Raw genomic sequence first — 26,033 nt, 5'->3', positions numbered from 1 at the left:
AAGGAAAAATTTACCCACACGGAAACGGAAAAGTAATACAATCACCTAAAAAGAATACTTCAATGACTCGTCATTCATTCCATTGCAACAAACTAATCGCTACTCGTTCAATTTCAATTCCGGACAGAAGTACGTAATCCTTTGGGAAATGAGTTGTATTTACGGATTTAGTATAAAAGTATACAATATTAATAAATTTCGTTTATCATACCAAATATATAACCAAAAAAGTATCTTTTCCTTCGACTATGGTGCCACCCAGTAAAAGCTCAGGGGTTCTTAAGCATAATCCAAAATCCATTCTTGAGTTTTGAAGAGCGTTAAAGTGTATGCGAATATTCTGAGTTCTTTTAAATGCAGTTAAATGCGTATCGTACACACGTTGAGGGCTAAGAGGCAGTTTTCCCTACATGCAATTTTAATTCAGTACTCAGTAGCAGATGGGATACTTGTAATTTTGATATTTGTAATAGTTGGTATAATTAATACTTCCTTGTTCTGTTAATCTTTGTACATTATTTGTACGTGTAAGAATTACTGAGGTTGAAGTAATGAAAATAAGAACGAATTTTCAGTACTTCAATGTAGATGGATACGTAATAAGGAAACTGCTTCCATGCGTAATGAATTCCTGTCAGATTTCTTAATTCTGTACTGCCAATCTGTCAATATTTGCGTAATCTGAACGTACACAGTAATCATTTAAAATATGTTGGTGATGCTGTACGATGAGGTAGGCCTACAAGCAGTTGCACTTTACAAAACAATCAACTTGTTACTGAAACATTACTAAAGAGCCCTTAAACGTAAACCAGAAAAATTGAAAATATACAAAATAAGTTTACGTGTGTTTAATTTTGTATGTACTTCTTGAAATTGATTTTTCAAGGGTGAAATTTTGTGAGGAATTTATTATTCATTATAAAGCAGATCCTCTTCTCACGTTCAATGATAGCATGTTGCAAAAAAAAAAAAATGGCTAATATACCGTCATAAGTATCTTTACTAGACTGATGAAATCCTTGCATCATTATAGAAAAGGAATTTAATGTACGTGGGGTTCATGTTTGGTGTGCGACCATAAAAAAAAGTTCGGACCTTTATTTTCTTCAATGGACATATGATACAGCGGAGATGTGATTCTTAAGATAATAAAATCAGATGTGTTAGAACGGCGTAGCTATTAAGAATTTTGTATTTGATATTGGCTGATCCTAAGTTGGGTGCAGGATGGAGCATCTCCTTCCTAAGGTTTTAAAATAAGAGTATATAACAGTGTAACTTTTCGTGAATGGGCAACTCAAGGTAAGTATAATAAATGACTTTCACGTTCATGTGATTTGACGCCTAATATTTCGTTATGCGGAATTGTCAGAGACAAAATACCTCGACCGCTTCAGTCCATTGAAACCTTAGTTAATTTTTAAACCGGTATAATTTTTATTGGGAAAAAGTCATTCTCATTGAATACACGCTCCCATGATTGCGTAATAACAGGACAAAATTGTGAAACTTCCTTCCTCTGATATTATAACAAAAAACGTTTTTATGTTTGACTTCATTATTAACTTATCTCTTATTATTAATTGGAGAAAACGACTTTAGCCCCCCCGGTAAGTTAAGTTATTTAATATAAATAATTTAAGGTTGAAGTTTGTAAAATCTTATATTCCTTATTTGTATTCATTCTATTAGTATCCTATTTATTTAAGAATTATTATAATAATTTTTTTTTTTTCACCTACCGAGAGTAGTTTTGTTTTTATAATTATATTTGTTTCATTGAAACACACACTTTTAACATAGCCATGGATTGGTTTTTAGTTTATTTTTAATTTTTATTTGAAATAAGATAATGGGGAGAATTGAAAACATTTATCACAGTTTGACTGGTAGTACAAGTTGTAATAATTTAACAAAAGTAAGTTCCACCTGATTTATGAATCGCTTCTGATTGATTGATATTAAAGCAAATACAAAAAAAGATCATGAAATCAGATTACCTACGTATGTGAACAAAGGAAACCAAGGAATAAAATACATGTTATATTTCACAAAAATGCCTTATTTTGGTGTCATGTAAATCACATTAGAGAAACTTCCTTTAATTGCAATGGTATGCTTACACAATAGTAAAATAAATTGAAAAGATTTTTACCGCTTTAAATCAATGTCCTTGTTTCCCTTTTATTTTAAATAATTTTTTCATGTGAATGACTAAACGAAAATTTATCTTTAAAACATTTTGACGTTAATTCCGTACAGTAAATCTGTTCTATCCTTTTCTTCCGTTTACACCATACATACAGATACACACATATTTTACTTGTAAAATGGAATTGAATTTGAATATTGAAAAATGACCGTGACAGTGGATAAGAGGTGCAGGGAGGAGAGCCAGATTGCATACAGATAGACGATTAGATGCAAGGGGTGGGAGAGCGAAAGTGTGTTATGTGTATGATTAACTGACAATAGTCAAGCCTTGTCCTGAACGTTAGTTACACGGGATGGTAGCTAAAATACTTTATTAAACTTTTGTGACACGACACGTACAGTATCCTGTTTCAGTGTTTCTTTTTTCCTTTATGAGTCCGGTATATGTATATATTTTTTTAATATTTGTAAACAAAATTAAAACACAAAGTTAAATTCGGACATGCTTTTCGTGATACTGTGTATCTTTTGCGAGCGATAATAAAATGTGCGGCAGTTATTTTAACGTCAATTTTTTATTCATGATGTATTCTTGTTTGTATGCTAAATTTGGGCTTTATACATTTCATGTTATTTTAATTTTTAACTATCACATTTTTTTTTAAATTCCGGATATAATTATAATTCGTATAAAAAAATTATACATAAAAATACATGTATTTTAAAATGATAATACTCAGTTATTTTTAATATTATAAATTGATATAATCACGATTATGATATAAACATAATTAGAGCAGAACGTTTGGTATTTAATCCGTTATCAATTAACATAACTATAGTTTATTAAGTTATTAATTATCCATTTATTACAGCGTAAAAGTTAAATATATGTTAATGGTATAATGCCTGTAACAAGCTAATAAACAATTTATGTTGAGTTGTACTGACAGCTGTTATGTGCTCATGCATTAACTACCAGCGTATGAGTATTTTACTACTCCTAATCCTCCTAAGTTGAAAATTCATTTAATTTATTACTAGTTAATTTATATTTACAAAAATCTTATTTGTATTAATAATAGTTTAAAAAAATTTTTTTTTGTAAAATTATTTTGGTGACTTTATAAATATTAAACTTATTTTGTAATTGTTTGGGTAATTACGGTGAAAAGGTTGTAAAAATGGTCGACTGAAATCAGTAAATGATTTCATTTGAAATTAACTAATTGTGATGTTTGAGTAAATTATGCAGTACATTTTCTTGCCGACCTCCATAGCCTCCCGGCCTTTCAACCTGAGGTCCCGGGTTCGAATCCCAGTAAGGCATGGCATTTTCACACGGTACAAAATTGCCATTTCATTTCATCATCTGAAGTAATACCTTTTACTATTTAATGTTTTAAGTTTTCTTCTGTGTAAGTGTAATATTTTAGAGCTTGTAAATTGTTGGATCACGAGTTATAAGGGTATTAATCTCTGTACATTTAATTTTTATTATTTGTAGACATTTTTACCAGTGTAAAATCAATCTATCTTTGGGCTAACATTTTAAGTAAGGACTTCAAGAATGAATCAGCCTTCAGCTGTGCACATCGATGAAAATGGGTAGGTTCCGTTGCAACGTCCTCCAGAAAACGTGGATCCTAGTCAGCCATTAGTAGAGATCCTAGAAAACAGTCTTGACGCGAACTTAAAGGGAACGATATTATATTTGATGTATTTGGTGATAGCGAAAGTGAGACTTAAAACACGAACCCGCATGTAATATCCATGTCGGGTTCGTATGGACGTAACATATCTCAGTCCTGTATATCAACTGGTGATTTACTCCTATAGAATCGTTTCAAGACCTCCCGATGGAGGAAACCTATCTGGAAATCGATAGGAAGAACGCAATTAAGCCACCACTTAATTGCCTGTATATTGCCTTAATTGCCACCACTTAGTCCTGTATAGCATCAATGATATTTTGAGGCTACACGAATTAATTGAAACAGTTGTTTCAAAGGATTTGGCAGCCTAAAAAAGGTAATTGATTTGGTGAGGATACACCAACTGATCAACCATGCTAGGGAGAAACTAGGGTGAATGAAAAAGCCTTTCGTATAGTAATGGAGAACCTACATTTCTCTGTTCCAATCGAGCTCAACAGAGAAGAATTTGAGAGTCACGGTCCTACAGTCCGTAACATTGTCAACGCGAAGCACCGAATTACAAAAGAGCCATTATCAACTTTTTTTTGTAAATCTTGAGCCGAGAGATAACAACAAGAAGGTGTATTGGTTGAAATATATCGCCAATTTTGGGTTGTCATTGAGGCCTCCTAGACAGTCACCAGGACTGCTGGAGTATATTCGCTGCCATCAGTTACCACACGAAAAATAGTTGGATGCGGCTTTATCGATGTGTGAAATGTGGTGGGCTGATTGCACTAAAGATAGTAACATTCCAACTGTGCGCTATGCCAGTGTAACCATTCGGCAAACGATCGGGGATGTAAAGAGATCATGGGGAAAAACCAGAGGCAAAGGGTTACATCAAATAGGAGACTAATTGCTTCTAGTTCTTCTTTCTGACCACCTTCTTTTTCCTGTTTAGCCTCCGGCAACTACCGTTTAGATAATTCTTCAGAGGATGAATGAGGATGATATGTATGAGTGTAAATGAAGTGTAGTCTTGTACATTCTCAGTTCGACCATTCCTGAGATGTGTGGTTAATTAAAACCCAACCACCAAAGAACACCGGTATCCACGATCTAGTATTCAAATCCACGTAAAAATATCTAGCTTTACTCTTTCCGACCACCTAGTCCACTCATATTCCACGTTGCAACTTTCAGGAACGTAGCCATTAACAGAGTTTAGTAACTACTTTCGGATGAAGTCCTGTTAGCTTTCTTATTTGTTAAACGTGAGCTGTTCCCTTAAACAGCTACATACTAGCGGACTCATTGTTCCTAGTAGCAGCGCTGGAAGGCTTCAACTTGTCGGCTGTTAACTGTTCGGTCACAGTCTTTTGAATGCTCTCCAGAGTTCCAAAATGACGTCCTTTTAAGACATGTTTCAATTGCGGGAAAAGGAAAACGTCACAAGAACTCAAATCAGGTGAATAGTAGGGGGGGGGGGGGTTGAGGAACCGTAGGAATGCGTTTTGAGGTCAAAAAGTCCCCGATGGAAATGGCCGTGTGACACGGGGCATTGTCATGATGAAGCATCCACTTGTTTGCAATGTCTGGTCTCACGCGAATCACTCTTTTCCTGAGCCTTTCAAGGACACGTTTGTAAAACACTTGGTTGATAGTTTGTCCTGAAGGAACAAATACTTTATGCACGATATCTTTACTGTCAAAAAAGCAAATCAGCATGGTTTAAATCTTTGATTTGCTCATTCGACATTTTTTCGGTCGAGGAGATCACGGAATGTGCCACTTTTTGCTTTGCCACTTTTTTTCAGGATCGTATTCAAATATCCAGAATTCATCACCTGTGATCACACGATTGAAAAATTCTTGGTCATTGTCAATCCTTTCAAGAAGATCAACGCACACATTTCTTCGATTGTCCTTCTGTTCCGTTGTGAGGTTTTTTGACACCAATTTCCCCCAAACCTTTCCAATGTCCAAATCATCTGTCAAAATTTTATGTACGGTGAAAGTGTTTAAATTTAACTGTTCACTCATCATCCTTAATGTTAAACGACGGTCTGATCTCACAAGAACCCTGACACGCTCAACGTTTTCGTCAGATTTTGAAGTTGAAGGTCTCCCTGAATGAGGTTGATCTTCAACGTGTTCTCGGCCTTCCAAAAATGATTTGTGCCAGCGGAAAACTTGTGCTCTTGATAAGCAATGTTTCCCATAAGCCTATTTCAAAGGTCACACTCGCGAATTCCCCAAGTTTAACACAAAACTTGATTGCACAACGTTGCTCTAAATTCCGATGCTCCATTTTCGTAACACAACTTCACTGATACCGCTGTCAAAAATTATGTGTTGGCTGAACGGAGTTGAAACTCGTACTGAGCTTGTGGAAGGGATGAACAAACCGGTCTAACACAGACCGGTAGACACAGCGTTGGCAGATCGCTCGCATTGTTACCAACCTCATTACTTTTCTCACACACCTCGTATGTGCTGCTTCCCACAAAAGTCCTTTGTAATATTAGAGTGTAATTTTTGAAGTGTTTCGCTGGGAGCCTCCTTATCATGTAATTACCAGTATGATCCAGTTTACTCAACGATAATACAAATGTAGCCGATTGTAAATAGACGTTGAAACTGTAAAACAAAAACATTTGAATAGCTAAATCTATTAAAGAACTACAAGAGAAGTAGTGTAGTTATTAAACGAAATCTTTACTAAATCTCATCACAACCATTTTTATTCTTATTTTGGTCAGCTTTTATTTAAATTTTTGCCATATAGTGTTAAATTCTACATGACGTAATTTTTTTTTTTATTTCGTAACTTTTTTTAAATTTTTCTTAAAAATTCAAAATACCTTATTTTTATACATAATTTTCAATTTAAAACTTGATTCTTGTAACATTCAGAATTTCGTATCAATCGTATAATATTATTACAGACTGGTTAATTTAAGATAAAAACAATAATTATTTAATTTTCAAAAATTTCTATATTTTCTTTAGTTGATATTTACCGTTAATTTAGAGATCTACCGTTGTAGAGCAGTGTATTAGTTTCGCATCCCTATTTTACTCAAGTTAATTGAGCTTAACTCTTGAAAATACCCCATTTTGAAGAGAAGTAAGGTGAAAGGATTACAGGGAAGGTTTGGGGTTGTCATCCTATTTTGGACGCCATTATTATCAGTGGCATTTGTGAATTTATGCATGTATGTGTGTGTTTGTGTTCGGTTGCCACTAGTTTGTGTCTGCGCCTATGCGATTCGTTGATTGTGGTTAACTGTCTTTCTTGTTTGTCGGGTCATTTGTAATTAGATCGGCGGTATTTGTGTGTGTGTGTGTGTATGTGAGAGTAAGTGTATGTGTTTTTGTATGTATTAGTTGGAACCACTGAATTGCTATGAGATGAATGAGCCCTGATGAACGAAGCTTGGGGCGCATTACTATCACAAAATCCCCTTTCCTGTAGCCCTTCATCCTAGCCCTCGTACCATCTAACTCCGCATCCTTGGATTGCGCCCAACTCCGCCCCCTGAATTAATAAAACGTTGAACACCCCTCCAGGGCGCCATCTGATCACTAATCACCCTATTTGCTATCTCTTTCTTTCTCGTACACTCTCTCTTTCTCTTCCTCTACTACTACTGCTCTCTCCCGACCATTCCCCTTTGCAAGTGCTGAAAGACAGGAACCGACTGAATGTTGCCTCTTATGTATAATCTGTACATACTAGTATATCTAGAGCTGTCTAAGTCCGATGTGTTTCCGTTACACATTCTATGCACAATACAATACAATTTCGATGGTTTGTTGTTTAATTATAATCAACACAGGTTGATATTTATCTCGTTACTTTTGTTATTATTAACTACGGTTCAAGATAACTTGAACAAAGTGATGTAGAGTATTGACCTATTGTAAGCGAAATACTAATCAAGATTGGAATTATGAGAAATGTTTTAACAGATTGCACTTTTTTGAAAAAAAAAATAAATACACTTCGTTACTATTGGCGTTCTGTAAATTATTTATTGTCATTCATATTCAGTTTATTCCTACATATTTATGCGAATTAGGTTTTCGTCAGTTGTTTGGGATTTTATTTGAAACCTAATATTAAAACAAAAAGACGAATATTTTTTATTTTCTGCCTTTTTTAACAGATTTTTTCGCTTACATTAAATTTCTATCATTTCGTGTGTGATAGTTGATTTCACTTATCACACCCCTTTGTAATTATTCGCAGCCGAGAATAGTAAGTCGCTTTCACTATTCGTTATAAGGAAGTCGCTTTCCTTTCAGTTTTGCATGATGTTAGTTAAATGAAAGGTCAGAACAGTTAAGGATATTTTTTTTGTTGAATATTAATGAACATGCAAAATTTAAATTTCCTTACCATGTGGAAAAAATCATTCAACTTTGAAGTGGTTTTATTTCTGAAAAATGTCAAATTTTTAATTAATTAATTAAGATAACATCTTGAGCTTTTCTGATCTGGATTCGAATACCAGTAAGGCTTCGGATTTTTCGAACGGTACGAAATTAATTTCTGATAAAAAATGGAAGTAAAGCAGCTGATACGGGTATCAACCTGTGGCCGAACCACCTGCAATAGGTGATAAGCACACAGATTAGAATTATTTTTTGAAATTAATAGACTGTAAACGTATGACTAATATAATGCTTAAATCATATATTAAAATCAAAAGTAAATGAAAATTTTCAATTAATTTACATAAAAATCCTTTTTCGGTATAATTCCATTTGGAAATAGCACTGCCTGACAACAGTTTTGTGTTGTTAATATTCGTAAACAGGTTAAAAAATACGGCTGCGACTCGCATGGAATTTCACTGAACATCATTCAGCCAAGGCAGAACGAGGAATGAAAAAATAGAGTTTACCGATAAAGAATTTCTGTGACAGATTCATGAACATTTTTTGTAGTTTATTACGGGTTATGCGATGCCACAAGATTTCTAAAAGTCTAAATACTTTGTTCCACCGTTACGAAAACTGGATGGTAACTTGAACTGCAAAACGAAATGCTTAAAATTTAGTAGGAATTTGAAAAAATGTATTTCAATCGTTACAAGAAAGTGATCAGTATTATACATATAAAATTACGGAATCTCGAAAAACTATACAATCATCCATAATCGTTATTACACTATTCAGTAATTCTAAATAAAGTTAATCGAACCATTTAAAAAAAATCTGAGTTCAAGAAAGTTCCTACTTTATGATTTACTGGGTAAATCTTAAAAAACTTCTAAAAAAATATTTTGACTTCTTTGACGCGTTTTAAAATATGAATGCTTTCCTGCACGTAGGAAGATGGTGAATGTGATTAATCAGACATTCAAACTAGTTTATTATTCGAAAAATTTTTTTAGTCAAAACTATTCGAAAAAATTTTGCTTACACATTTAAAATGTTCTATTCAAGAAAATTCCTATTCCTAAAAAAATAAAAAACTAATAATAATTAGAATTATAAAATTCTTCGAATTTATACATGTATTTTAACTTCGTATTAACGGAAGAAGGAAATTAAAGTTTACAAATGCCAATTTTCATGGCAGAGTGGTAACGTCTCGGCCTTTCATCCGGAAATCCCGGGTTCGAAAATTTCTGTCAGGCATGGAATTTTTCATATGCTACAAATTTTTCTATGTAAGCTTCTGTGGTGAATAAATTCACCAGAAATTAAAAACAAAAAAAAATTAATTAGCAGTTCAAAAGTCGCTTCGAAAGCCTTACGTATTTATAATGTTGTTTCATTCCTGAACATACAGTTGTATAAATTTAATTATATTACGTTTTTTATTAATGTGTACATTAATAAAAAACTATCGTGTCTATAAGTTTTTGAATATCAAAAGCTACTCTTCAGAAAAGTTTCCTGTATTTAAAAAAAAAAAAGAAAACTTTTTTCTAATTAAGTTGTTTTTTACATTACTTTTTTATTTTTTTGTTTTAATAAGTCCGAAATTTGTTACTCTATAATATTATATTTTTGTTAGTTATTCTTTCCCGACTGTTTACTTCATTTTTTATAGTGAAAAGAATCTTTTTTTTTTTGTTAGGAAAATAGATAAATTGAAAAAAAAAAGATTTATTCTTCATTTTTCAATTTTCTTTAAGTCTGCTTACATTTAAAAACATATAACCTTTGTATTGGGAGTTTTAGAAAAGATTTATGAATTAAATCTATTTACATATAATTCATATCGATTCCTTTTACTTTGTTTTTGCTGGTATCATTTACATTTTTTTTTTGTTTTTAATATGAAAAATAAAAAAAGAGAAATAATAAATGAAAAGAAAAATAATACAGTTTTTATTAAATATTTATAAAACTAACCATTCCCAACTGAGAGTATTTTCAAAACTTGCATTCGTTGCAAAAAAAAAGCTGAAAACACAGTTGAAGGACTTTCCCGGCGTTTTTTTGCTTAACGGTTTTTTTTATGCCCGGCTTAGACCCATAACTTAATTTAAATATCTTATAATTTTATTTAAATATAATATTTCTTGTTTATTTAATTCACTGATTCTAACTAAAGCGCGCGCATACCGTATTTCATTCGCACGGGTTTGGCGGTACCAGCGACCAATTTAAATACCTTTTTACACTTGAATATTAGGAATTTATTTAATTCTATCGCTCACCTATGATATCCCAATATAGCAGACGTCTGTGTTACACTAGTGCTCCTTATGGTGAGAGGGAGTACTATTGACGCAGTATACCCACTTAGCAGCTAGTTTATTTAGATCATTTTTTGGGGTGGGGGTACGATTTTACAAAATGTTTTTTTTGGAAATATTTTTTTACTGTTAACAAATTTTCGTAAGAAATGTAAGATCTTAATTGAGCGAAATCTCGTAATATTAAGCTACAGCCTCTAAGATACCTTGCTCTACAGCCTCAGCCCCTTGAGGCTTTTAAATTGAAAATTTAATGGTATCAGTGCTCTATATATAGAAGAAATAATCTGACCAACTTTGATCAAAATCGGTTCAGTAGTTCTGGAGATATAAGGAGTGAAACACCACACATATACATTACATACGAACACCTGGAAAATTTCAATCCGGTTTTTTGGATTCCTTAGGTGTCAGAACGTCAAAATCCGGTGAAAACCGCATATGCCCAGATTGGACCAATTAAAATACTTTCCCTTCTAAAGCTACAGCTCTGCTATAGCGTTTGGCGAGAAAGTAAAATCTTAAATAGTAAGCAAAAAAAAAATACATATACATAAATAAACCCGTTAAATGATGTGACTTAATAAAAGTCTCAGAAAAAATTACTTACTTGAAAATGAATTTCAGAGTTAAAAATCAAGATTTAAAAAAGTATATATATATATATATATATATATATATATATGTATATAGATTAAATTAACACAATTGAAAGTTTGATAACACATTAACAAAATGAACATTACGGAACTTTACAAAATTTAACCTTTCCCTTTTCCCCATTTTCCTTTTCCAATTTTCATTTTTACCATATTTTTTTTTACTCATTTCCCTTTTCCTCCTCCCCTAATTTCCTCCCCCCATATTCCTATTTCCCTTATTTCCCTGTCCCCATCCTCTTTCCCCTTTAATTTTTCTCCTTCCCCTTTTCATTTTCATTTCTTTTCCCCCGTTATCCCCTTTTTCCATTTCCCCCTTCTTCCCTGTTAGCTTTTTCGATCTTCTCCCCGCGCGTAAATCGGTTCAGTAGTTTTTTAGTCTATAGTGGGTACATATATCGGAAATATTGAAATGGAATCGTAAACTTTTTGGTATAGCATGTGTTGCTTTTACGTTTAACAGATAGCGCTGTTTTTTTTTTTTTAATGTTCTCCTGCCACAGGTATGACATCTTAGGTATATAAAAAAACGCGCGTATTCGAATGCAACTTTGTGTCAAAATTGCAAATCAATCGGTGAAGAACTTTCTGAGATTTAAGATTTCGAACAAACGAACGTTTACTTTTTTATTTTTATGGATAATAGAATGCATTTTATTTATTTTTATTGATGAATTAATTCATCCGGAAGCTGATACAGAAACTTATGCGTGGGAATATGGAAATGAGATTTTTTAGCATATGGTAAATGCTATGTCTGATCAGGATTCGAACCTGGGACCTATGGATGAAACGCCGAGACGCCACCACTCCGGTACAGGATTCGACAAAGATCGGTATTTATTAAACAATTACTTTTAAATTTCCATGTAGCTATTATATAACTCAAAAGTCTGTCTAACAGAAAAAATCTTTAATTTGTGATACACTGAAAACCAGGAAAATAATAGAAAAAAAAGAAAAACAGATTTTAGTATTGTACATAAATAAATATATATTTCATAAATTTATTTTCATTCCAACCGATGTTTGCCGATTAAAAAGATCAGCGTATATATTTATTATATAATAAAATATTATTAAAAAGGTCGAAACGTTATAATTTATTATTATTAATGAAATGAAATAATGAAGCTCAAAATCTGAGCTAAAAAGAAAAAATAATTGGCCTAATCGATTGTAGTAGTATTATCCTTAAGCTGCAGTATCCTTATTGAGTACGGTCATATCCGTACTCAGTTCTGTCATTCTGCTGTTGAGGTGCGCTTTGCCTATTGCCCCTGCAACTTGGTCATTCAGCTTGCTCCGGATTACGCAGCACGGTTACACGTATCGCGTTAGTGATTTAGGTATAGATAATTGATTGCAATCTAAATTAATCGAGAGTAAATTAATTAAATTTGATGTTATATTGTTCGTCCGCATAGCCTACGTGTTTGGGTTTAAAATTAATAATTTATTTTGCACTGGAAGTGTACAGTCCAGTATAGGAAGGAGCTTATCTTGTGTTTAAAATTCATAGCTAATTTATTTCATTGTATGCATATTACCATAAATTGGCATATGCATATTATTTTACGTTTAATTATTTTAATTTTACAAAAATGAAAATTAATCGTAGTACTGGTAAAATACAATTGTCGATCACATTATACTAATTTTATTAATATAATTTTCATTGTATGAACTAATTTACGCTGGCGTATTCTGAATGTAATAAGTAGATACAAAAATTATTTTTTTTGAGAAAACTATAATTTAATATTAAATTTAGAGTAAATTTATCTCATCAACTTATCTAATCAAAAATGTCTGTACCCGATAACATAGAAAGTTGATGTTTTAGTTAATTACTTTTAATCCAAAATAGTGTGAATAAAAGCTATCGATGTATTTAAACAAGCAAAAATTAATGATTGGTGTTTTATAGTACTGTTAGCAAGTACATAAGAGAACTAGCATAGTAGAAGTAGTGCATAGTAATTGCTGTCCTCAACCCGCCTACTAAATTAACACTGTCGACCAGATTCACGGAGCTGTTCGTCAGACACAATGTGTATTTCGTTTTCAGCGAAATTTGAAATAAATTTTATTTCTAAACATCTGTCTAATTTTAAATAAATTTATTTAGTTAAAAAAATATCCCATTCGTTTATTTTTATTTGTTTTATACATTTATTGAAAGCTAGCAAACCCGAAAATGCTTCGCTATTGCTAAATTTGAGTATATATACATATACATATAGATTAAATGAACACAATTGAAAGTTTGATAAAACATTAACAAAATGAATATTACGGAATTTCTCAAAATTTAATTTTTATTTCCCTATCCTCTTTTTTCTCCTTTCCCCTCTCCATTTCATTCTCTCGTTTTCCTTTTCCTCGTTTCCCCCTTTTCCATTTTTCCTTTCATCCCTTTTTACCTTCTTCTCTTTTAAATTTTTCGATTTTTTCTCTTTCCCTTTTCCGATTTTTCCCTTTCTCCCTTTTTCCCTCGGGTAAATCGGTCCAGTAGTTTTTTTAGTCTATAGCAGACACACATATCGGAAACGTTGAAATGGAATTGTAAAATGTTTAGTAGAGCGTGTGTTGCTATTACGTCCAACAGATAGCGCTGTTTTAAAAAAAAGCATATTTTTCCTGTCACAGGTGTGACATCTTAGGTATATAAGTAGTGAAATATCGCGTGGTATGGTTCGATCAAAATGGGCTACAAAACCGATACTTCAGTGAAATATGCAGTAAAGCGGAGCGGATCGTCAACGCTCTGAGTAGGCTGATGGAAGTCAAGTGGGGACCGAGGGCAGTTAAAAGAAAGCTTTTGATGAGAGCAGTGACTTCTTTCTATAATGTTGTATGCAGTGCCTGCCTGGTTTTTGGCACTAAACAGCAACAGGAATGTGAAGATGATGACATCACTGCAGAGACGAATGAATTTAAGGTTCGTGGCGGCGTACTGAACGGTATCGGCGGATGCGGCGGGAGTCCTGGCCGGGATACCGCCGATCCAGGTACGGACTTCCCAAATGAAACTGATCTACGAGGGCATGGACAGGGAAGATGCCACTAATCTCTTGCTTCATGAATGGCAAGAGAAGTGAACGCCGCTACGACTGGGGTGTGAACAAAGAAACTTATTTCTGAGCTAGGACCGTGGCTGGGGAGGAAACACGGCGACGTGGGGTACTACCTGTCACGGAGGATTTGGTGTATACTTACACAGGTTTAAAAAAATGGTGTTCCCTAATTGTGTACTGCGGTCAAGAGAACACTCTCTGTCACACCTTTTTTGAATGTGCACGTTGGGAGGATATAAAAGCCAGATATAACAAAAAAAAAAATATTACCCCGGAAACTACAACCAAGTATATGTTGAGAGGTAGCGGAATGGTTGACAATAGGAAGATTTGTGTCTGAGGTTATACGAGCAAAGGAAGTAGATTATAAGAAGTGGGAGGAGCTACTTTAGGGGGGGAAGATCACGACCCGACTGCTGGGGCAGGGCCCAGGAACGGCATAGTCGGGCCTGGTGTCTCTGGCCTAAGCGGTTAGAGGCAGAGGCACAAGATGAGAGTAAGTAAAAGATCAAACCGGTGAGCCGACCTGCCATGCCGGACGTACTGCTAGTAGGTGGGGAGCCTCATTAGAGTCGCAAGGGCACTACCCTGGGCTGAGTAATACTTGCTTGTTGAGCCGGCACAGAGGAGCAGGAGAAAGAAAAAGGTATATAAATAGTAGGTATATAAAAACATGCTCGTATTCGAGTACAACGTTGTGTCAAAATTGTTGTGTCATCAAACTTGTTGTTTGTGCCATTGTTGTGTCAAGACTTTCGGAGATATAATATTTTGAACCAGCGAACATTTAAATTTTTATTTATATAGATGATGTATAATATTATTTGTCGTACAGTGGTGTTTAATCTGTAGTATTAAAACACTACTAATATTTTAAGTTTAATTTTTAATAGTAATTTCTGTTTATTATTTGTAATATTTTTTATAAATAATAAATCAAATATCTTTTGCTATTTTTAGGTACGAATTGATTTTAAGTCAATTAAAATTATAGTTCAAACTTTTATAAAATAAATAAATGAATTAATAATTAGACTTGTCAGAAAATTATTTTAAGGAAAAACTGACAGCTAAAATATATATATAAAAATAATAACATTTTTTGAACAATATCTTCTTGTATATACAGTACCTACTTCTCCTTAAAGCATATCCAAGTAGATGTTCTCAGATTTATCTGGTTATACTAAATGTATTGTTTTATATCACATGTCAACAGCACTACTCAATAATGATGTATTACCAATCCAATAAATATCCATTGTCGTGTAACACATTAACACAGTAGTAGGTAACTTAGTTAAGGTCAAAAAAATAATTTTTATTTTGAACAATTTAAAAGAAATTTTGAACTACAAAGTTAAAAAGTTCAGCTAGTAATAGAAGACAATAGAAACAAATTTTGTCCACGGATCAGAATTTTTTCTCAAGATGGCAAAAAAAATTAACTTGACTATAAAAAAAATAAAATTATCGGTTTATTTTGTAAGACATACATTTTTTTATTGTGTTTTACTTTCAAATTGTTTACCATCTTCATTTTTCAACTCTGTTTTAAACAATATTATTTATTCTAAGATATAGGCTTAGTTATTTGTAGGTTCTTGTAGTAAACGGAGTCTTTAATCACTCCAAGAAAAGAAATAAATTTGTAAGGTATCATTAAGGCAACTTAATGGATGCATATCAATCGATTATTCACTAATGGAAATTTACATCCGTACGATCGCAGAAACATTGTATCGTGAAATAAATATGTTGGATAATGTATTGAAAGTAGACGTCAAAAAAGATTTTCAGAGTCCTGAAACCACAAATTTCTGAATCACGTTTAAATATGTATCTGTAGTTGTTTAATCTACAAAAGGAAAGTACGGTTCTATTAAACTAAACGATCATATTGCACCGCAAACCATCACATTAGATCGCTTGAGTTGTTATTCCAAAATCAAAATTCCTGTATTCATATTATCGAATTATAAAATTTCGCCTACTATATCGTCCTTGAAGCTGGCCTCTTCCGACCGCATAATTTTATAGAAGTCTTTCGTGCTCATACAGATTGAGCATCTATCTGGTAATCTTCGATCTGCGTCATTTTCAGGTAACCGCAGAGGGTAGGATAAATATTTTATCTTGAAATCGTCAAGGAATCTTCATGTTGTATCTTATAGCTTAAAACTAAGAATTTGGTCAATTATTTTAACTTTTGAATCGTCGCTGAACAAATAAGGTTTTACTTCTATTAGGATTGCTCTCGGACTTTCAGATCAGATCGTATTAAAAAACATTTCAAATAGAGTTTTAATTTGAATCGTAAAATTAATTTTACTTAATAACAGCGGGAGTATTTCTTTTGTATAAAAATTTTGAAAACAAATATTTGTTATAATTAAGTTAAAATTATATAAATTGATTCTTCTATTAGAAACATAATTCAACGGCAATACTTAAAATATTACTGAATTAATCTCAATAGTGACTTGAGGTGTTATTATCTCATTTGATTGTAACTTTACAAGAAATAATAATTATATTTTGGTTCAATTGAATGATGCCTACTAGTTCGTTTTTATAAATTCAACCGACGTATGGCTGAATAACTCTAGTTAAGTGACTTTTGCGCCGCCTCTGTATTTATACGAGTACTATATATGCACCCATGTTATTAGCCTGTAATCCCCCGTCTAGGTTTGCCATTTTTCATTCCCTACAAATATTATATATCCTATCCCACCCACAAGCCTTGAGCTTATGTGATGAATTATTTATGCATTAAAAAAGTTATCTTACTTGTTTGATTAAAATAAATAAACACATGTTGTATTTGCGTTAGTATTTGAAGAAGTTTAAAAATGAAAGTAAAACTTCGCACAATGTGTTTTGTTATGTTGTCTGGTAATTGTCCCGTTAGTTATCTACAAAATAACCATAATTTTAATTATAATAAATTTGTCTTTTTTTTTTTTTTGATATTACTGAATTTTTATAAGATATTATAACAAAAAATTATTTTTCTATTTTTATAAATAAAACATTGATTATTTATTAATTCTTTTTTTTCTTATCTTTTTGATTACACCAGTAGAACGCAGTTTAATGTTTTAAGATTTATCTTTTACTTTTACATATATTTATTAAGATTATAAATAATCAATTGAGGGTTGGGGGAAAATGTATTAAAAATGGTAACTATTGTTTAGATTATTTTTGATACTAGATAGGTTTTTATAATTTTCTGGATTTGAATCGATTAGCTGTTGTAAGTATATATGTAATGGTTTCTGCCTTTCATCCAGTGGTTTCGGGTTTGAACCCCGGTCAGGCATGGCATTTTCACACGCTACAAAAATTTTCATTCATCTCATCCTCTGAAGTAATACCTAACGGTGGTCCCGGAGATTAAAGAAAAAAGTTCGTCTGTTAAGTGCATTATCAATAAACTGTTAAAACTTACGTGTGGTTATAGTTTATTTGATCCCTAGTAGTATAGTTTATTTGATAACTAGACTTTTTTTCTGTTAATGGAGGGAGAATGATGTTACAATACAGTATAACAATAGAATTTAAAATAAATATTTTTATGTAATTATTTGTAATATTATCCAGTACTCTTTTGTCGATAAAATATTCTTTTTTGTCGAAATTAGTATTTATTTTTATTTTTGAGTTATAATGAAGAAATATTACACTTACAAGTATGAAAGGAAATGTAACTCATGATTTAATTCCTTATTGCCGTCGTATAATTTTAAAGTATTAAAAGAAGAAGTTGGGGGAAAATATATTAAAAAAGGTACTATTGTTTAGATTATTTTTGTTACTAGATAGGTTTTCATAACTTTTTTTAATCAGGATTAGAATTGTAAATATATATCTAAGCAAAGCATTCAGGTTCAAGCACTTTAATAACTTTAGTAATCTGTTCTGCAAATCATTATTTATGTTTAGTGCTTAAGGAGCTTAACTCACAAGACAGTTTTGGTGGAAGTGTTTGTTAATGATTACGGAAATAGAGAAAGATACTGCTTACATTTTTTGAGTAGCAATCTAAGCAGTTTCTGTTTTTGTTTTATTTTAAGGAAATACAGTAAAACCTTTTTTACAGGTGAAGTACCGTTGATGGTTTTCATTTTTATCTTGTAGAAATCTCCTGTCAAAGGTTTCAAGTAACGTATTAATTATTCGGACTTCTCGTAGTTTCCATCCTTGTAGTTCAATACTTATTAAATCTTAATGAATGCGTTCAGTTTAATTTAATAACTCCTTCGGTTGAGTATCTGTTGTAATTATATTTCTAGGACTTCTAGACCATTCAACGACTATAGGTTAGAATAATTATCATCAGTTTCTTCCAGATTTGAAAAAAAACAATTGTGTACTGGTAAATTTATCAATAAAATTAAAAAGGGTGGCAAAAATAGTTCTCCAACTGATGCACTAACAGTGCAGATGTTATCTGTTAAGTGTGTCTGCGGAGGTCCTGGGTTCGAATCCCGGTCAGGCATGGCATTTTTCACACACGCTACAAAACAAACCAAAAAAAAAAGAAGAAAAAAGTGCGTCTGCGAATTGCATTATACAGCACTTCAAATTAAATATGCGTTTAATGGATAAATAGTTTTCTAAATTCAATATAATTTTCACATACAATAAATCCATTTATTGTATGTAAAAATTAGGCAAATAAGCTTGCGGGAAAATTTATATTTTTTAATTTACTTTTTAATATTTTCTAAAATCTGGGAATAAGTTACCTGATAATATTTCGATAAACCTTATACTCGTAATTGTGAAACCCTTTTTTTGTGCCATTTGCTTTTTTTTCTTAGAATTTTTATTTTCTTCCTTAATGTTTCCAAAAAAAACGGTATATATTGTTATTATCACTTTTTTCTTGAAAAAAAAATCGAAATAAAGTAAATATACATCTCTTAAAAATTTAACAATATGTTGTTGAAAAAAGCGAGTATTAAAAAAAACAAAAACAAAAAACAGATTTCAGTATTAATTTTTCCTTCATTTCAGTCTATAACTCTTAAACCTGGACTATTACTAATTTTAGTTTAAATATTTGCTAAATTTCCGGATATATATTTTTATATTAATATATACATTTACGAGTATATCTTCATTATACGGTTATCTGCCCTGAGGCATGTCCTTTGCCCCGCCCGTGTCTACTTCTATTCTCCTCTATTCCTTACTGAAATATTAAAATGGTGGTAACTCTCATTTCGTTTTACGTCTTCCATCACTTTTACTCTTTTCCGGCCTCCCTTTTATTTGCAAGTTATACAACTGTTTTAATCCTTCTACCGTAATATGTCTCAGCCAGTTACCTTTACTTTTCTTATCCGTTCTAATTAGGGCTATTGTTTTTATACCTACCCATATTAGTTCATTTTAATTTTGTCCGTTCTTTTCCAGTTTCCTCTATCTCCACATTTTAAAACCTTTCGGCCTCTCCTTTTCTTACTGTTAATTTCTCATATCCATTTGAAAATACACTCCAAATGTAGTACTTCCCAAGACCGCTTCTTCAGCTTTAACTGTATCTTACTGTACAACAATTATTTATTTTTGTTGAATGCTGCCTTACCCGTTCTTGTGTTTACTTCAATTTAATTTTTTCAATCTTCTACTAATATCATACCAAAGTGTCTTATCATTTCAATTTTTAAATTATTCCTTATTGAAAAATTTTAGAATCTTTAATTTTTATGACCGTTTTCTGATTCAGTTACAATTCTAATTAATTAATATATATATATATAATAATTATGAAAAGATATAAAATAAATATTTATATTTTTTAAAGATTTTTTTTGCTCCCCTTTATTTATCCCGCTCTCTGAACAAACATCTAAGCATAACTAAGCTCCTTAGTTATGCTTAGATATTTGTGGCGAAGTTCCTTCGCCACAAACTACCTTGGCAGAACACAAGGTCCCGCCCAGGTAGACGGGACTTGGTCTTGCTGTACATGCCATGTCTCTAACGAGAGGATCCCATAGGGTCTATATCTATAATATTAGATATTTAAAAATAGATATAATAATTAAAATATATATATAGAATAAACAGCTGAGTACAGCTATTTACATATTTCTACTTAATAAAACTGTATCAGTTATTCCATAGATTTTTGTTTTTTCTTAAGCTTTAGACACCGATTTAATTTTTTTAAAATTACAATAATAATTCATTTATGTACGTAGATATTCTATTTATACAGTTGTTAAAAAAAATTAATCTCGTGCTTCAAGTTTTTAAAGTTGATTTTAATGTACTCTTATATATACAATGAAATGCTCAGGTGTAAGATGCTATATATACATACCCTGTACCTAAATATGTTCATGGTGGAAATTTTGTAATTACCTAAATGTATATTGTTATTTACAATTCTGAAAGACCGTTTGCTGCGTACTTCGTATAATAGAGCTTATTAAAGACCTGTTATTAAAATTATAATTAATTTAATCGATAATGCATTTGTTAAACTGAAGTTACATTGTTTCATTATGTTATTACTTATGTGTTACGTAGTAATAATTTATCCGCTAATTGTGTTTCAGTATCGACGTATTATTATAATGTATTTCATTAACATAATTGATTGTTACATTCATCATTGTATAATTTTTAGTAGTATATGAAGTATTTCGTAATTAGTATACTAATGTATTTTTATTAATTAATATTTCTAAAAAAAAAATGTTTTTATTTATTTCGGGGTTAATAAAGTTTGGATTACTAATTTTGATAATTAACTAATCTATTACGTAAATTCATATAAATTAGCCTTTTTATTTGTTAGTATTAATTAATTTATTTCTGTAAAATGGTGTAGGTGACCGAAATTTTGTCTTCAAGACGCTAGGAAGTTGACATTTAGCTTTATTTCTTATATAAGTATCTTCGAGCGCTTTTTATCAAACTTTATCAAAGTTCATTCTTCTACATGTTAGGGAGTTATTATGATGAACTATAACTGAATTTTTATTAAACCTCCGGGACCACCGTTAGGTAATTATTTCAGAGGATGAGATGAATGACAATTTTTGTAGAGTATGAAAAGTAGAGTATTAAAAGAGTATTAAACCCGGGACCTCCATATGAAAGGCCGAGACACTACTATTCGTGCCACGGAGGCCGGCTGAAAAATCTTTTACAAAAAGTTTTTATAAAAAACCTAAAACTATAAATATGGTCACTTCGTTAGATGTAAACATTACCGATAATGATTGTAATTTTCGGTAAACACGGAGAAAAAAGTATGTGATAAATAAATTAAATAAGTATACGAAAAAATTTTAAAATAATCGTAATAAAAAAATATTGACAAATAAACAGTGGTTTATTTATAAGTATTAATACAGTGTAAGTTAAACAAATAATGTTTATTTGTTTAATAAACATTAATAATAAACTAAGTGATTTTTTTTTCCGATGACAAAGTGAACAGACCTCAAACTCTTAAAATTTCCGACAACAAAGAAATAATTAGGATTTAAAAATTTAAATATTTGGGAGAAATCATAACGCGAATATAATTGAATAATCCCTGTCATATAACTCCAAATTGAGGAACCATAACACTTTTGTCCTACCAGAAGTACTATATGGGGCAAAATTTCTTCAGTTTTTCAGAACAAGATATAGCAAAAGTAGAAAAAAGAATTTTAAGTAAAATTTATAAACCAAAGTATGAAGATTGAATTTACAAATTTAAAAATTAGAAAGAAATTTTAAAATGTACAGAAAAAATAGGGAATTTAATTCGGAGAAGATTACAGTTCTATGGACATTTATTTAGAATGAACAACAAAAAATCTACAAAACGAATATTTAATTTTTACACAAACAGAGCTACAAAGACCAACCAGTTTAAAGAGATAGAAACACATCTAAAAACATTAAACATTTCTAAGGATTAGACACAAATAAATTTAGAAATGTCGTCCGATAATCTAAGTTTCCAGAGAGAAAGAAAAATAAGTGAGGGTATAAACCTGGACAGATGGACGGAAGAAAGCGACAGCAGCAGAGCAATAGAATGAAAACCTTTTGGGAAAAGAAAAAGAAGTCAAAATTATGCAAACGTGACCCGTAGTGGTCGGAACGAAAAAAAACATTAATGATATTTTTTTATAATTTACTCAATTTTTTTACTTGGTTATTTAATTTGTTTATTCATACGTCTCAGTTAATTTCTATTGATGGTATGATAATTTAAAAAATAAAGAAACCGCCTTTTTGTTTTAGATTTTAAATTAAAAAAAGTTTAATTGTATTTGAATGTAATTTTGACTTCCCTCTTTGGTTTATTCTTCTGTGAATTTAAATTACCTAAACGGTATTATAGTCTAATCATAATATTTAATTTACTGGATTTGTATTTTCATTATAATATTACCAGTGGCATATTTGTTAAAGAGAAATCCATTTTATATTTTAATTAAAATATTTACATTAAAATAATAATAGTAATAATGGTAATATTAAATGAAAGTATATTAAAAAATGAGGAAATTATTAATGAAGTTGAAATTTAATTTGTAACCAACATAATATTTATTACCATACACGGTTTTCGATTGATGAAACACTGGAAACAGTAAAGGTGGCCTCTCTGGTAGCTATTTCAATAAATTCCATTTTAGTTGAGAGTTTATTAAAGGCTATTTGTTTTAGAGTAATGCAAACGACCTTTTTTTTATTAAAAACAATTCAAAAATATTAATAATGTAAACCGAATTTAAATAAAGAGAAGAAAAAGAAAATATTTATTTACAAAATTTCCATTTTATAAGGTACGGAAGAATCCTTTTTGTCCCACTTACTCAATGATTTATTCATATTATTATTTTGCTTTTTATTCTTCTGCTTAGTTCCAGTATGAAATATTTCACCGGAAATTTATCTGTGTACTTATTATTATCAGTTTTACATATAACGGTCTTTATAAGTAAATTGTGATGACCACTTTCAGTAGCGTATATGTTTTTTTTTTTTTTTTTTTTTTTTATTAATCAGTACAGTTTGTAAAATGGTAAACTTATATTAGTAATCTATGTGTATATACATATATATATATATATATCTGTACCTATGAAACAAGTTATCCTGACTCATAATCAACCTCCAGTATAAAATATTGAAGATAATAAATTGAAGAGAAATTATATACATGTTTCTCTTATGATGTAGTGTACACTAAAAACGGATTTTTCGTTAAATTTCGAGTATAAATTGGGGTAACATTAAATTTTATATTTTTTAAATTTCTTGATAACAAATGAAGATATCAACTTGATTTTTGGTGTGGGTAATCTTCATGTGAATATCTAAAAATTTATTTATAGATCTTTTGAAATTCAACTTTGAAAGGGGTGAAGAAAGGCATAAAATGTTTGAATGATTGCAAATTTTTCTCATTTCCGACTATACTAAGCGAGATATTTACTCGATTTCGACTTGCAAATACTTTTCAGATAAATATTTTAAATTCATTATCGGATTTTTTTGAATTTCTGTTTTTTAAGAAGTGCGACGGTGTGCAGCGCGGCTGTTCAACCAACACAGCATTGCCACTGTTACTGTATGTGCGACACGACTGGCTGGATCTACCTGCCTGCCTTTAGTCTACCTGACTAAAAAACATAAAATTAAAAAAAATTGGGAACCAAGTACGCACCTCCTACTGGTGTTTGTTGAATAACGTTAAGAGCCGAATGAAATACATTTTTCCCGCAAGAAGAACGGGTAACCAGTTATAACTATTTTATTTTTAAGATTGAGGCCGAGTGTTTTGAAGCTCGCAGTTTTCACTGAAAGTTTCGAGTTCTGTACTGACTAAATTGTTGCTCTGAGGAGGTTACAATACACTAACAGTTTTTATAAACTGAACAGGCTTTAATTTTTATTTATCATTATTCTCTCAAGCACGATTTTCATGAACACAAGGGTTCCACGGGGGCAGAGCCTCCTGGCTACACATACGATGTTCGACAATAAAGTAATGAGACTGATGTGAAAAATGTTGCTTACCGTTTTAGTCATGTTTAGTGTTGTCTCCTTCAAAGTAGTTCCCCTCTGATTGCACACACTTATTCCAGCGCTTCTGCCATTGATGATAAAATTTCTGGAACTCATCTTCTGTAATATCCTCCAAGACCCTCGTCACAGCTTTTTGAACATCTTGTATTGTTTCAAAATCGTGTCCCTTGACCGCCATTTTGACTCTTGGAAATAGAAAAAAGTCGCACGGAGCGATATCTGGTGAATAAGGTGGCTGTGGTAGTACTGAAATTTGGTTTGAGGTTAAAAATTGCTGTACTGACAGAGCAGTATGGGATGGCGCATTATCGTGATGCAGTATCCAATTATCAGTAATGTTGCCACGGACACGAAGAACTCGTTTACGAAGTCTTTGTAAAATTTCTTTGTAGAAATATTGGTTAACTGTTTGTCCAGGAGGCACCCACTCTTTATGAACAATTCCCTTGGAATCGAAGAAGCACACAAGCATGCATTTCACTTTTAACTTTGACATGCGAGCTTTTTTTGGTCTGGGTGATCCCTTTGAGCACCATTGCGAACTTTGGCGTTTTGTCTCTGGATCGTATTGAAAAAACCAACCTTCATCACCAGTGATAACACGGCTCAACAAATCTGGATTGATTTCCGTTTGCTCTAACAGATCGGCTGCCACATTTTTCCGTGTTTCTCGCTGTTGTGTGAGATTTTTGAGGACCATTTTTGCACAAATCTTTCTCATACCAAGATCTTCAGTTAATATTAGACGAACCGTTTCTAGATTGATGTTGAGTTCTTCTGCAATCATTTTCACGGATAATCTTCGATCAGATCCTACGATTTCACGCACCTTGGTCAAGTTGACATCTGTCCGTAAGGTTGATGGTCGGCCACTGCGGTCTTCATCTTCAACATTCGTTCTGCCTTCACTAAAAATTTTATGCCACCGAAAAACTTGAGCTCTTGACATAACCTCCTCTCCAAAAGCCTTCTGACGCTTACCATAAGTTGTCGCGTTTTCACCCAATTTAACACAAAAAGAAATGGCATACCGTTGCGCAATATTTTGCGGTTTCATTTCTGTGACGAGAGACACAAACACGTGTTCACTTATTACAGCACAACTCACGGCTGAGCAGTTGCATCAATGTGCCGCTTGGAATAGAAGTAGCTTATAGACCAAAGTCAAAGATGGTGTGCCTGCGCAAGCTGCAGGGTTGCCACATCTTGCAAAGAGAAATCAGTCTCATTACTTTATTGTCGCACCTCGTATATAATGTAAATCTATTCATAATGATGTTTCTATAAAAAAAAAAAAAAAAAACTTATTTACCTTTAAAATAGTTATTAAACTTATAGATATTCTTTCTGTGTTACTATTTTGGATATACCTTCCGATACAAAATTTAGGGGCAACGTTATGCGAACATACTAAAAAAGTGAGTACATAATTTACGTTAGAAATATCATTCTAATAATGCAAGTACAAAACTGTAATACAACCTTAGACGTTCATTCTAACGATATGAGTACAAGAATGAATAAAATAATATAAAAAACAAAGGCTTCACTATAATAAAAATTTCCTAGAATTTTTACATTTTCAAAAATATATTCCAGTATTAGTGCTTAGGGAGAGAGATCATGAGAGAGAGGTGGGGGGACGACATTTAGAAAATGAAATACATATATATGTATTTTATTTATTTTTTTAAGGTAAATAAACATTAT

General features: G+C 31.7%; 1 protein-coding gene across 5 annotated transcripts in view; it reads left to right on the top strand.

Moving 5' to 3' along the window:
• Positions 1-26,033, top strand: part of LOC142322087 (low-density lipoprotein receptor-like) — an 871,174-nt gene that overhangs the window by 322,382 nt on the left and 522,759 nt on the right. The gene's annotated exons all lie outside the window — the stretch shown is intronic.

The sequence above is a fragment of the Lycorma delicatula genome, chromosome 3, assembly GCF_047948215.1.
Source record: "Lycorma delicatula isolate Av1 chromosome 3, ASM4794821v1, whole genome shotgun sequence".
Classification (NCBI taxonomy): Eukaryota; Metazoa; Arthropoda; class Insecta; order Hemiptera; family Fulgoridae; genus Lycorma; species Lycorma delicatula.
The sequence above is the reverse complement of the archived record's forward strand: the minus strand, read 5'-3'. Positions and strand labels throughout refer to the sequence as shown.